Here is a 13197-nt window from a genome sequence, read left to right as displayed (position 1 = left end):
CAACAATTGACCCATGTAGGAATAGAATCCTGGCCTTTACTGATTATATACGGAATTTTAAATGTTTAGTAGATTTCTCATATTTTCATGTATCCACTCCCTAGTCATTGTGTATTTTTTCTCCTCCTGATTTTGGGATTGGCCATGAAACTGTCTTTGGCCAGTAATACATGGGTAGGTATGAGAAAGCCAATCTGAGCCTAGGCCTTCAGAAGGTTCTGGCATTTCTGATCTCTTTGCCTCTGACACAGACATGAAAAGGATTTGTCCTTCCTAACTACTGCTAATAAGGAGACTGTGAGAGACATGTGACAACAAAGCTGCCTTGGAGCCAGCAAAAATCCATGATCTGCAACAGACTTGTGCATGGCTAAGAAAGACAAACTGAGATAAAGAGAGTTCTTCCCTATAGCTGCAGACTCATGAGAATAGAATGGTGTGTTTAAGTCTCTGTGTTGGGGGTTAGTGTGTCACTAAGCATTCCCAAGTAATAGCTAATGCATGCCAATGTTAGTTAAGTTCTTCCACCATACACTGCACAAATATGAGAAGGTCTCACTGCTGATTTTTTCTCTAATCCTCCATGCAGATAATTTCAGAATTAATTGAATCTTAATTCCAAAACATGATATTATAGTACAAAAGAGAAAGAAAGAGAGAGAGAGAGAGAGAGAGAGAGAGAGAGAGAGAGAGAGAGAGAGAACAGACAATAGGAGAGACAGATAAAGTTGGAGGGAGGTACAAAGAAGAGGGGTGGTGAGGGAAAGACAGAAAAGTACCGACCAATCTCATTTCTGAATATAGAACAAAATGTACAAATTGTACAAATGCAATGCTAATTATGAATCTGATTAGTAACTGAAAAATGTTAATTTGTGACCAAATTTAGTGACAAGTATTTAATCATCTCTCCCTCAATATCTGTTAATGGAAATCCTTCCTGTGCTTCAAGAACAGTTTGTCAAGGGATGCAACATGAGCTCATCTTTCTTCTGAAACACCAGTTCTGTTTATCTTAGAGGAACTGGCATTGCACCATGGCTTTTGACAGCTCCATTCTGTTCTTTTCACTCCTTTTTCTCTTTGGGTTTCAGTTTGGATGATTTCTTTTGACTTACATTTAAGTTCATAAATTCTTTGCTCAGTCGGTTGAGTCTATCAGTTGACCTTCTAAAGGCATTCTTCTTTTCTATTGCCATGCTTTTTATTTATAACATTTTGTACCACAGGTCTCCTACTAAGATTGTTAAGTATTCACATTTTGAAACTGCTGCTGAATGTGTGTAGATTGAGAACTGTAATAATGTTCTGCTGCAAGATATCATTATGAAATTTTTTAAATCTCTACTCCTGGTTTGTGCATTACAGTCTATATTTTCTCTAAGTGTAGTTACATCAGCTCTTTTTTTTTTTTTGGTTAATGTTTGTATAGTCTAGATCTCCCCCATAACTTTCTTGAACTGTCTGTGTCCATATTTAAGAGGTATCTTGTAAGCTGCTTGTAGTTCATTTTTGGCTCTTTATCCACTCTGAAAATCTTACTCTTTCAACTTGAACTATTATTTAGTCCATTTACATCTGTTGTAGGTGCATACATCTGTGAGAAAGACCCAATGCTCTGCTATAGGGAGCATTATCGGCAGACAGTCTACTGTTCTCTGTTCCTTCCAGGTCTGCCCCAGTAGCACAGAGGAACTCTGAAACAGATGTTCTTATCTTTCTAGTGCAATATGCATCTGGTGATTGAACAAGTTCTAAATGACAAGAAGATTCAACCCAAGAGAGGACAACTCTGATGGCAATATCTGCTCCACAATTCCCTGCTGGGTTTGCTGGGAATTTGTTGGACCTGAATTTCAGTTCAGCCTCTCCTTCTGCCCAATTCATCTACCTCTGGTTCTCTCCTGTTCCTAAAGGAAGACCTATGACAAAAGCCCAACAAGTTTTTGTCACCTCAAACCCTGAGTGTTGGAGGTCTCAGTTATCATGCCTGCTGTACAAAGTAGCTTGAAAATCTGCCCAATGTCTTAAACAGAGGGCATGTGGAAGGCTTTGAAGAAGGTTCTTCCTTCCAAGGTACAATACCGCAATATATTTCACTCTGCCTTTAGAGTGAGCAGAATGTAATAAATAGGTAGGGGTTGGTGAATCTGAATCATCTCAATCTTCTAACATGTTACACCAAACCTTAAAGTAGTATAAGCTTTGCTGCCAGGATAAGCCCAAAGTTTGCCTGTGCCCAGGTTCAGAATCAGTAAAATCTCCAAGCAGAATAAGAGAAAATAGCTGGAGACCATCAGCTCAACTCAGAGAGCATCTTCCTCTTTCCAAGTTTCATTGTCTAATAGTCCTTGCTTACATGCTCTCTGATGCCATTTTAAATGGCAGTGGTGGGTTTTGTCGTAGTTTTTAATCTGCTTCCTCTAGTTGTTGAAGTAGGGACGTTGATTTGCTGTGACCTCCCATATCCTATGCGATGTGGAAATCCCATTTATCTACCAAAGATGATGCTTTTATTCTTCTCCCTCTTCCTCCAGTCAGTTCCCAAGTCTCTGAATTCTACTCCGGCAACGTCCTTTCCATCCTGTGCCATCTTTTCTTTACCACCAACACCACTTTAGTTACTCCCTTATCTTCAAAGGATGATTACAATGTCACCTAATTTTCCCAGCTCTAGTTTCTGTCTGGTACAACCAGTGCTCTAGACAATTCCTTAAATTATTGGGGAACGCAGCTCTAATGATGTTGGTCTCCAGACAAAATATTCCCATGGCATTCTGTCCCAGTTGAATGTCAGATTTTAGTCCTAAAATATATCCTGTTTTATGACTCAGATTGCTTATGCTTCATCCAAACCTGACTACTTAGGTTTCCTTTGACATATTCCATACATTGCTACTATCTGCCCTTTGTCCGTGCTATTACCTCTTCTTGACAAGTTAAGATGACAAGTATTTAATTATTTTTCCCTAAATATCTATTAATAGAAATCCTTCCTATGATTCAAGTCATTGTTTAAATGCTGCTTCTTTTATTAAAATCTCACTTATATTCCAACAGGATCTCACGATTTTCTCTGCTTCTAAGTTTTTCAGATATGTAGTTTTTATGTCACTTGGCATTTACTAAATTCTATCTTCTTTTAAATTGACTTGTTAGTATACTCACAACTAAGAAGTAAAATTTTGAGGTCAGGAAACTGTTTATATTATCTGGTAAAATTTATTAAACATTTATTAAGCCCTTTGCACAAAAAAGAACAATAAGTATTTGTAAATGAACAGAAATGAGCCACATAGCTGATCAGAGTGACCTGATTTCTAGTCATACAGAGAGAGTTTCTGATGTGGAAATCTATTTTTATCTTTTTCCCTGTTGCTTCTCAACATCTTTCTTCAATACTAGCATCAGGAACCATTCAGATTTCCTCTAATGAATGTTTGGATCAAAGTAAATCTCCTGCTTGGCTTTCTACTTTAGCTTTATCACCCTCAAAATCATTATATAGAGAGGCATGATTGGGATCAAGTACAAAATATTTCTCTAAGCAACATCGCATATTCGCCTTAATTCATAATTTAGCCTTTAAGTTGAAATTATTCAAATATTTGTCCACAAAGTACTTTCAGCATCTCAGAAGAATAACATAATCTAAACACAAAATGCAGCTTCTCCGTTTATGAGGTAATATTTATAACTTACATAGTTGGATCCTTTACATTTGCACAAATTCTTCCCAGAAATAGCCCCACCCAAAATAAAACTGTTCAAAGTGATGATACTTCATTTTCAAGTAAAAATAAATAAATGATGAAAGTGGGTAAAATGATCTGTCCAACCCCATTTGGAACAAAAGAGCATCAGTGAGAAATTTTATAAAAGACTCAGAGAAACATTTATTTGTATATCAGCTAAACTCCTTTCCCCTTCGCCTGCAAAGTATCAACTGTCATGTTCTATAAAACTCTGTGAGTCATGTGGTTCCAACAAGTTCTTATCATTGCCTGTCATCAGCCTACGTGGACTCACAACTTGGAGAAAACAAGCATAAGTGTCTCAGGCTCAAAATGATTAATAATATAGTTGAAAGAGATTATAAAAGCACTGTTATTTCCTGTCACTGGATAATATGTTATAAGCTATTTTTGTTGTAGCAACATAAGAAAAAAAAACTTAATTCAGTAAACCTGGTTTAAAAATGAGCAAATGAATAAATGTAAATCCTGTAAATAAAACAAGACATGTTGTGATTTGCATACTTTCAAGCCGAATTTTCCTAATCTCTAAACATCAGGAGAAGATTGAAAAGGAGCAGATGAAGAGCAGGGACAAGAATGTAGGTCTTAAAAACAGATGGCCTAGGGTCAGACTCCAGCTCCAAAGTCAGCTAGGAAGCCTTCAGCAAGTTACTGGTGCTTCTTGTCTTACCCAGAGATTATATCCTGATTATGTCCACCATAAATTGAAAATACCATAAGCCAAAAAAATGCATTTAATACAACTGACGTACAAAACATCATAGCTTAACTGAGCAACCTTAAATGTGTTTGTAACATTTCTATTAGCCTACAATTGGGCAAGATCATCTCATACAATGCCTGTTGTAAGGTAGTGTGACTATTTCACAGGGTCACAGGAAGCTGTGTCTTCATGCTGATGCTAAGTATCTTGAGAGAGCATCCAACTGGACATCACTAACTAGAGGAAAGATCAAAATACAAAATTTGAAGTGGGGTTTCTATTGAATGCATCTTGTTTTCACACCATTGTAATTTCAAACAATAGTCAGTAGAATTTTCCTAATTATCTGTGTTATGATTTACATATGAGGTGTCCTTCAAAAGTTTCTGAGACAACACAAGAAAGTTAAGTGGTGAAATGATTGGGTTATGAAAGCCTTAACCTAATCCGTGTGTTAATGTTAATGGCCTGGTAAGAATTAACTGAGTGGTAACTGTAGACATGTAGGGTGTGGCTGGAGGAGATAGGTCACTGGAAGTTGACTTTGGGGCATATATTTTGTACCTGGCAGGTAGAGTGTCCCGCTGTCTCTGCTTCCTGGTTCCATGTCCCCAGATGTTCTCCTCCAGCATACTCTAATGATGTTCTGCCTCACCTTGAGCCCCAAGGAATGGAGCTGGCCTTCTATGGACTGAGACCTCTGAAACCATGGGCCCCCAATAAACTTTTTCTCCTCTAAAATTGCTCTTGTCAGGTCTTTTGGTCAGTGAAAAAAAATGAACTAAAACAATCTATGAATTAAAATCAAGGTTTCTGTATATTTTTTACCTTAGGGTATTGTTCAGTGAGTATATACATTTATCAATTTTATACATTATACATTTTATTCTATATAAATTATATCTCAACAAAAAGGAAAAATTGTTTAAAAATCAGCATTCCTGTCAGAAGGGGAAAATCACAGTAGTTATTACATGTGTATGTTGGATAGATTAAATAAGATAATGCATATAAAATGCCTCACAAATCATAGGCATTATTATCTGAACAAATGACCAAAACATTGCAAGGTGAATGTTATTATCTTTTTTTGTTTGTTTGTTTCAAAATAAGGATAAAGCAGAGTTTCAAAAATTTATACTACCTTGCCAAAGATCTGAAGCTGAGCTTTAAATACTGGTCTGTTGAATGATTAAGTTTTCTGCACTCTAATAGAAAATTACAGTGTGGGCCCTTTAGGAAGTTGGAATGGAACAAGCAGTTTGGTACAGATCTTGTTCCTTTCTTGGAGTGTAACCATGGGAAAAAAGCTGAAATGATTTAAATATTTTTTTAAAAATCAAATTTGTGATTTTACCATTGAGAATTTTGTAATTTGATACAGCAAAGGAAGGATACATTGTGGAAGATGGGAAATTCATTCCTGCTGTCTTTAATTGCTAAGGGAATATTTTGTTGTTTTCAATCTGTTTAGAACTGGTACTTTTCACACTGACAGCCTAATGGATGATATTACAAAGCAGATAAAAACACTTTGTGTATATCTTCTTTGGGCATGTGGGAAATATACATAAACATAGAATTGACTGCAAACATATTGCTTATGTGATTTGAATAAGAACAAACTCACTCTGAACTATATGGCAAACCTACATGAACGTATTTCCAGATGACATTTCATACATTATGAATTGTTCTCCAAAACTATCATTCCCGCATAGACTGTTTATATTAAAACATTCCAAATTTCTGTTTCACCACAGTTGAATTTAGTTCTACTTTAGGCTCATTACCTTTTGCCATTAAAGAAAGTGATCCTGAGAAATAAAAATCATTCTAAGACATAAATCATCAGCTTGATTTTACATCAGTATTGTAAACTCATTCATATCCTAAGACTCATTATCTCTGATTTTGGAAATTCTGACATTTTAAAGAAATTATGTAAAAGATTTGACCATCATTTTGTAAACTTTATTGAAAATAAATTAACAACATCTTCATATCTAAAAATACAACTTTTATTTACTCATTAAAATAGTATGGGTGATTGCACTCAGGAAAAAAAAAACTGCATTGCGTAATTGGTATAAATAGGCAACCTCAAAGAACTTTCAATTTCAAAGGGAATTTTCAAAGGGAAATGGAATTATACTGAAAGAACCACATACGAATCTGTACTAAGGATGTCAATTAATCTAAGAGTAGAAGGAGAAAAGTAAAAAAGATATTTCAGAGAAGACATATTATTCTCATAATAGAAAGTTCAATTGAAAGGTTCTAATTGAAAATCTTATGTTTGATAGAGTAAGGATAGAGAAGATTTAACAGGGTATTTTAGTGAGAAGAACTAAAATGAGAAGAGACATAAAAACTCAAATCAAAAACCCAAGAGTAGGAAAATAAAAAGGAGCTCAGTAGCAAGTGGCATAACTACTACTATAATTTGGATCTTAAATGTCCCCCACAGGCCTGTGTGTTAAAGACTTGGTCCCCAGGCTGGCACTATTGGAAGAGGGCGAGAACTTTAACAGGTGGAGTCTGGTGGCAGGTCTTAGGTGATTGGGGAGCATCCTTTAAGGGGATTGTGGGACCTTGGCCGCTTCCTCTTCCTCGTCCTCTTTTCTTTCACATCTGGATCATTTCCATTTTCGTTCCCTCAACACAGGCCCCAAAAGCAATGGGCCAACTAACGCTGGATTGAAACTTCTAAAACTATGAGCCAAAATAAACCTTTCTTCCTTATAAGTGAATTACCTCAGTTGTGTGTTACAGCAACAGAAAGCCTACTAACACAACTGCATATTTCAGATAGTAGAGAGACGTGAGATGAATGTCAGAGAGGATGCTTGGAAACAGATGACAGAGGTGTGAAGATGCCAGGGTAGTTTTGATTTTTATTCCTCAGACTCTGAAATCTTGGTTTTATCTTTATCCTAGTAGGTGGTCTAAGAAACACTGGGGTCCTCCCTGAGATTTTTTAGGGAGTCCATGAGGTCATCACCATTTTCATAATAACACCAAGACAGTAATAGCAGTTGTCACCTTCATTGTGACACAGGTTTGCAATATAGTTTTCCATAATGTGTACCATTAAGGCACATAGAATGCAGAGCAGATGTAAGAATCCTGGTGTTCTCTCTTCTGCCAGACACTATGAAGATTTGTGAAATACACAAACACATGCCATTCTTCTCAGTAGGCATCCTTTTGTAATATACAGTAATTTTCATAAAAATAATGATGTATTATAGGTATTTAAAAATAAATCAATAAATATTTTTGAAGTTATTTTTCTTTTTTCTCTCTGTGTGCTGGGGATCAAACTTAGGTCCTTGTGTTTGTGAGGCAAATGTCTACCACTGAGCTACATTCCCAATCCCCTTAGTTTTTATTTCAAAAACACTACATATCAGTAGATAACCCTTCCCCCCCAAAAAAAAAAAATTCTTCAAGATCTTCACAATTTTTTCCGTTTCTTCCCCCCATTCAACCCAAGGGTCCTCTACTGCTGAGCTACATCCTCTACCCTTATTATTATTATTATTTTTTATTTTGAGACAGGATCCCACTAAGTTGCTGAGGCTAGCCTTGAAACTTTGGATTCTCCTGCCTCCGTCTACCTTGTCAGTGGGATTACTGGTGTGCACCACCATACCCAGTGGTCTTCACAAATTTTTCAAAGTTTAAAGAGATCCTAAGACCAAAAGTTTGGCTAGCCACTGCTTAAATAGCAATTTGGTCTTGATAGACACTCAAGCATGACCTCTAGTGGATGCATCCAGCCGTTTTTAGAAATCAGTTATCCAAACTAAAAGACATCATTTGAAACTCCACTGTTATTTCTTCTTGAGACTTCATTCAAGCTCTTCTATTATAGGCGCCAAATCTAGTTTCTGCTACACGGGTTAGGACTAGGTTTTTCCCTGGTGTCCCTGGGCCACTTGCTTCAGAATCTCTGGTGAAGCAGGCTTCGAAGGAAGATGCCCCGGTCTTTCTTAGAGCTTCCAATCAGAACCTCTATGAAAGAGCTCATCTGCAGTCCATCAAGAACCCCACGTTGTTCTTACGAATACTGAGATTCAGTTTCCTGTTCTGGTATATTTGTGGTGTCCTGGGGACGTTACAAAGAGTCATCATAAAATGGTGGTCTGGACTCCTGTGGAGTCAGACATTTTTACTCAGCTTAACTTGAGTTCCCATGGACTGGCATGCCTTTCAACACTCATCAGGCAGAAATTAAGAATCTTGAAGTTGATGGAGCTTGTTCAAGGAAAAAGAAATACCCATGAGTCAGTCACCAGTGAGACCTTAATTCATCAGAGATACCACTCTACCCTCATGATGGAGGTCAGCGTGAGTGAAACCCATACTTCTGAGGTTTGTAACATGCAGAAGAGTCACGGGAGACTGCTGAGCCTAAAATATTTACTATCTGGCTATTTATAGAAAAGTTCTCAGCCCCCTAAAAAATGTATGATTTTTTTGAATGTGACAAAGAAATCAGCCTTCCAGGGACCTTGCTAAGACATGCATTCTGACCCTGTGGACCTGATGCTAAAGTTCTTATTTCTAATTAGCAATTTAGATGGTACTGGCCCATCAGCAACCAACCTGAGCACGGGTTTCAAATGCAGAATCTCAGGCCGTAGGGCCATCTCATTGATTTTGAGGCTGCATAGCACCAGGATCCACAAGCATTCTCATGCCCATTAATAACGAAACCAGAAACATGGGTGTAAACTATACAAAGAGCATGGCTTTTGACTTCAGGCAAAGTGGGATTGAAATCCCATTCTCGTACATTAGGCAGGTATAAGAATGCAGTAGGTTCTCAAAAGTCTCCAGGCCTCAGGGTCTGCATCTCTAAAATGGGGACAAAAATTCTTAGTTCACTCACATAAGCACCCTATTGTGAAAATTGAACTAGATGATGGAAACCTTTTTTGAGTAATAGGCAAAAAATTAACACAACACTGGAGCTAAACTGTAAGGATCAAGGGTTCGCTATATGTAAGACACAGTTGTGAATAATTTACAAAGGTCTTGAGATTCAGAGTGGGAACACAGCTTGTTTGACTTCACAGAGTTAGCTGCAGAAATACAGATTTGGTCAGCTTCAGCCAGTGGCTGCCAGCTCTTGCACTCTGTGACCATATAAGTGTTTCCTTCAGTCCCTCCCTGCACTATTTGAATGTCTGTGCCAATGATTTGTTACTTTTTTATGAACATATTCCAAGACACATATTCCTGCCTTGCAAAAGAAATCTGCAATCCGGGTCAGTAAGGAGAATGCTCCAAATCTTAACACATACATGTGTCCTTACCAGAAAGTCCAAAAGCAACACAGTAAATCCAAAATTTTCCTAATTTATATTCTATGTTAGAGCAACTTTGTGAAATGAACCTGGAGCTTACACAGTTGACCGTTATGATGACTAAATCACATATCGGAGGAAATAGCAGTATACAAGTACCTCAATTATATGGTTTTCTTGTCTTTAAAAATCACCTTCCTGTGTTGCTTGCAGGAGACAGCTTTGGCACCAAAGCCTCCATCTGCTTATAATCTCCCTTGCACATAAGGGGCCTTTTCAGAGTTTGTTGTTTTGCCCAGCAGGAAGTCCCCATTCCTGCCACTCACTTTCATTTTCCTTTCTTGCCCTTAGTGAAGGTCACAGACCTTGAAAACTTTCTGCGGAAGAGTACTCTATAAAAGATGCAACAGCATCCTCTACTGACCATGACTTATAATGCCAAAGGGGCACCAACTCACCAGTATTTGAGCAGGTCTGGGTCACTGCTGCTATAGCGCACTTATCCATGATTTTATTTTCTTACTTTATTTTATGCTGATTTTGTTATTAATACAAAATGTTGATGTTTCATTTTTAATTAAATGGCCTTCAGCAGGAGAGTTGTTTTGATAAGCACATAATTCTTATCTGCATGGGGTGTGGCCTTGCTTCATTCAGAACTGTAGGGACTTTCATTGTGATTCTCCCAGTCTTGTCACAAATTGTACACAGTGTCTTTCTGCCACTGCTACTCCCAACATCATAGGGTCTGCTCCCACGGCCACATAAGCTACTGTCATCCAAGTGGCAAAGCTCCTTGTGCTCCAGCCTCAATGAGCCCATAAGCACTTTCCTGCCTTGGATTCAATGCAGAGAACACTCAGACTGCCACATATTACCCTGTAAGGGCTAAAGTAATATCCTTAGCTGTGGAATTTGCTGTCTGCAGAATCCCAAGAAGCCCAGAAGATATTTCACTAGCTTCTTTGTGGTAGGAGGTATAAGATGTAATGTTTTGATTTTTAACAGGCAGTATGTCATAGTACACCTCTGATCACTGGACCTCTAAAAGCGCATATTTGAACCATTCTCCTGAAATTTTAGAGTTCATCTCCTTCCACTAGAACATGTGTGTTTTGTCAAGACCTCCATGTACCGACCACCTGCTTCTTGTTCACCCACCCAACTCTACAATGGTCATCTATGTAATGGATAATGTGATGTGTGGGATGACCAGATTATCCATAGTTTTTTGGATTATGCCAAAGAAGAAGGTGAAAAAATTAACACAACACTAGAGCAAAACTGTATATATTTTTCATTGCTCAATCCTTATGATTATGAACTATTTATAATCCTCTTTTCTTATTAGGATAGCAAAGAATTCATTTGGTAACCCAGAAACTATAGACCATGTATCTGAGGCCATACTAATCTGCTCTAAGAAAGATACCAAATCTGGCATGAAGACTCCACTGGCAACTATGATTTGGTTGAGCTTCTATTAGGCTATCATCATTTCCTAGGACTATCCAGTTTCTTCAGGGGACAGACTAGTGAATTAAATGGCAATAAGGTGGGAACACTACTCCTGCATCCATTAGAGTCTTAATATGGCACTAATTGCTGCTCTTTCTATAAGAATATTACTACTTGAATGTGATGCTTCTAGGTTTCCATCTTGCCCACTGTGATGGATTTTACTCCACAGTTCAAGGGTTTAATGTGGAAGTTACACTAACTGCCAGGTATTTCAATTTCAGTTATATATCCAGGGATGGGGAATGATCACCAGGTGGGCCTATGGACCTGTGAACTTAGGGGTCCACTATAAGTCAGAAGTTAGGCATGATTCCATTTATTATCTAGACCACACACAGTGGTGATGTCCCTGCAGGTCCTTAGATATTAGTATCAGCTCAATCCTGTATCCAATAGTCACTGAAATGTGTAGGGCATTCCCCTTTCCCTAGTGAACAACATCTGAATGAATGTTCATAGGACTTTTGGGGGTAGGACAAGAGGATTCATTACTATATAAGTGGAGTTGAGACCCAGCCACTCTTTCAGTCAATATGTGCTGGATCTGAAAACTGGCTCAAGTCCCAGAACTTGACAAGGGCTGACAGTGCTTGGCTTCTTTTGATGTCTTGTGCTTGTGTTTATGCAAACTGAGTAGTGCCCTTTCTGATTCCTCTTGTATTTTGCCCCTGGGGAAAAAAGTTCTATTAACTTTCCATAACTCTTGGCAGGTCAGGACCCCTTGGACACCATTTCTCCAGCTTCTACTAATACATGTTGGCTTAGTCTGGCAGCGCATTTGGGATATAGTTCTTTTCCTTTGTTATTGGGCTTAGGGAGTCCCCGGCTGCATTATAGACTGACTTAATCCTACCTGTATTTCCAATGGCCTACTGCCCAGTAGGGGAGGGAAGTCCAGACCCAGAGAGGGACATCAAAGTCTTGTGTAAGAGAGGCATCTGTATCATCTTCCAGGATGGGGGAAGTACTACATCTCACAAGAGAGAGGTCAGCTATTCTGCAGGCCCAGAAGATTTGGGAGGGTCTTTGGAGTCAAACTCTTCAGGGCCATAAGGTCCAGATGATTACATCTAGGGTTTCCCAAATAGGGTTCTACTCTTTCTCTTCTTGTTGCTTCCTAATATTGCAAACATTGACCTGACAAGTTGTGATAAATGATGTTTTGTTTTTATTCAGTTCTAAGTATTTTGTAATTATAAGTTTTCCAATCTAAAATTATTTGGAATTTTTTTTTGTAAATATTTTCTTTAGTTGTAGATAAACACAATGACTTTATTTTATTTATTTTTATGTGGTACTGAGGATCAAACCCAGTGCCTCACACATGCTAGGCGAGCACTCTATCACTGAGCCACAACCCCAGCCCAAGGGTTGTTTTTTTTTTTTTTTAATATTTTGATTTTTTGTAGTACTGGAGATCAAACCCAGGACCTTGTAGAAAGCACACGCCAGCCTGATAAATATTCTATTGTTTATGTATGTTGCAAATAAATATTTATTCTATAAATATTTGGCATAGAATTCATTAGTTTACATTTGCTAACGCATTGTTTGAATTTACTAATGTAACTTTAGTTTCTGAAAAAAATATTCTAAAATTTCCTGCCATCATTGTATTTTTACATTTCTTCTTGTAGTTCTGTGAATTTTTGCCCTTTATACTTTGAAGCTATGAGGATGAATAATGTGGCTCAAGATTTCAGTGTTCTTTCTGATAAATACTTTTTCTGGTTGTAATAATGATCATTACCTTTTCCAATGCTTTAGCTTAAAGAATATTTGACTAATTTTAATAACATTCTCCAACTTCGTTTTGGTTAACAGTTGCCTAAGGCATCTCTTCCCTAATCTTTCACTTTAAATCTTTTGTAGTTGATACATCTTTATATGCATATTT

General features: G+C 37.6%; 1 long non-coding RNA gene across 1 annotated transcript in view; it reads right to left on the bottom strand.

The window, feature by feature from the left end:
* LOC113191641 (uncharacterized) overlaps positions 1-10110 on the bottom strand; it is a 42213-nt gene extending 32103 nt beyond the window's left edge. The window contains exon 1 of the long non-coding RNA XR_003301917.2: positions 9939-10110. This is a non-coding gene — a long non-coding RNA (uncharacterized LOC113191641). The remainder of the gene's footprint in view (positions 1-9938) is intronic.
* Between the last annotated feature and the right edge of the window lie 3087 nt (positions 10111-13197).

The sequence above is a fragment of the Urocitellus parryii genome, chromosome 5 (assembly GCF_045843805.1).
Source record: "Urocitellus parryii isolate mUroPar1 chromosome 5, mUroPar1.hap1, whole genome shotgun sequence".
NCBI lineage: Eukaryota > Metazoa > Chordata > Mammalia > Rodentia > Sciuridae > Urocitellus > Urocitellus parryii.
The sequence above is the reverse complement of the archived record's forward strand: the minus strand, read 5'-3'. Positions and strand labels throughout refer to the sequence as shown.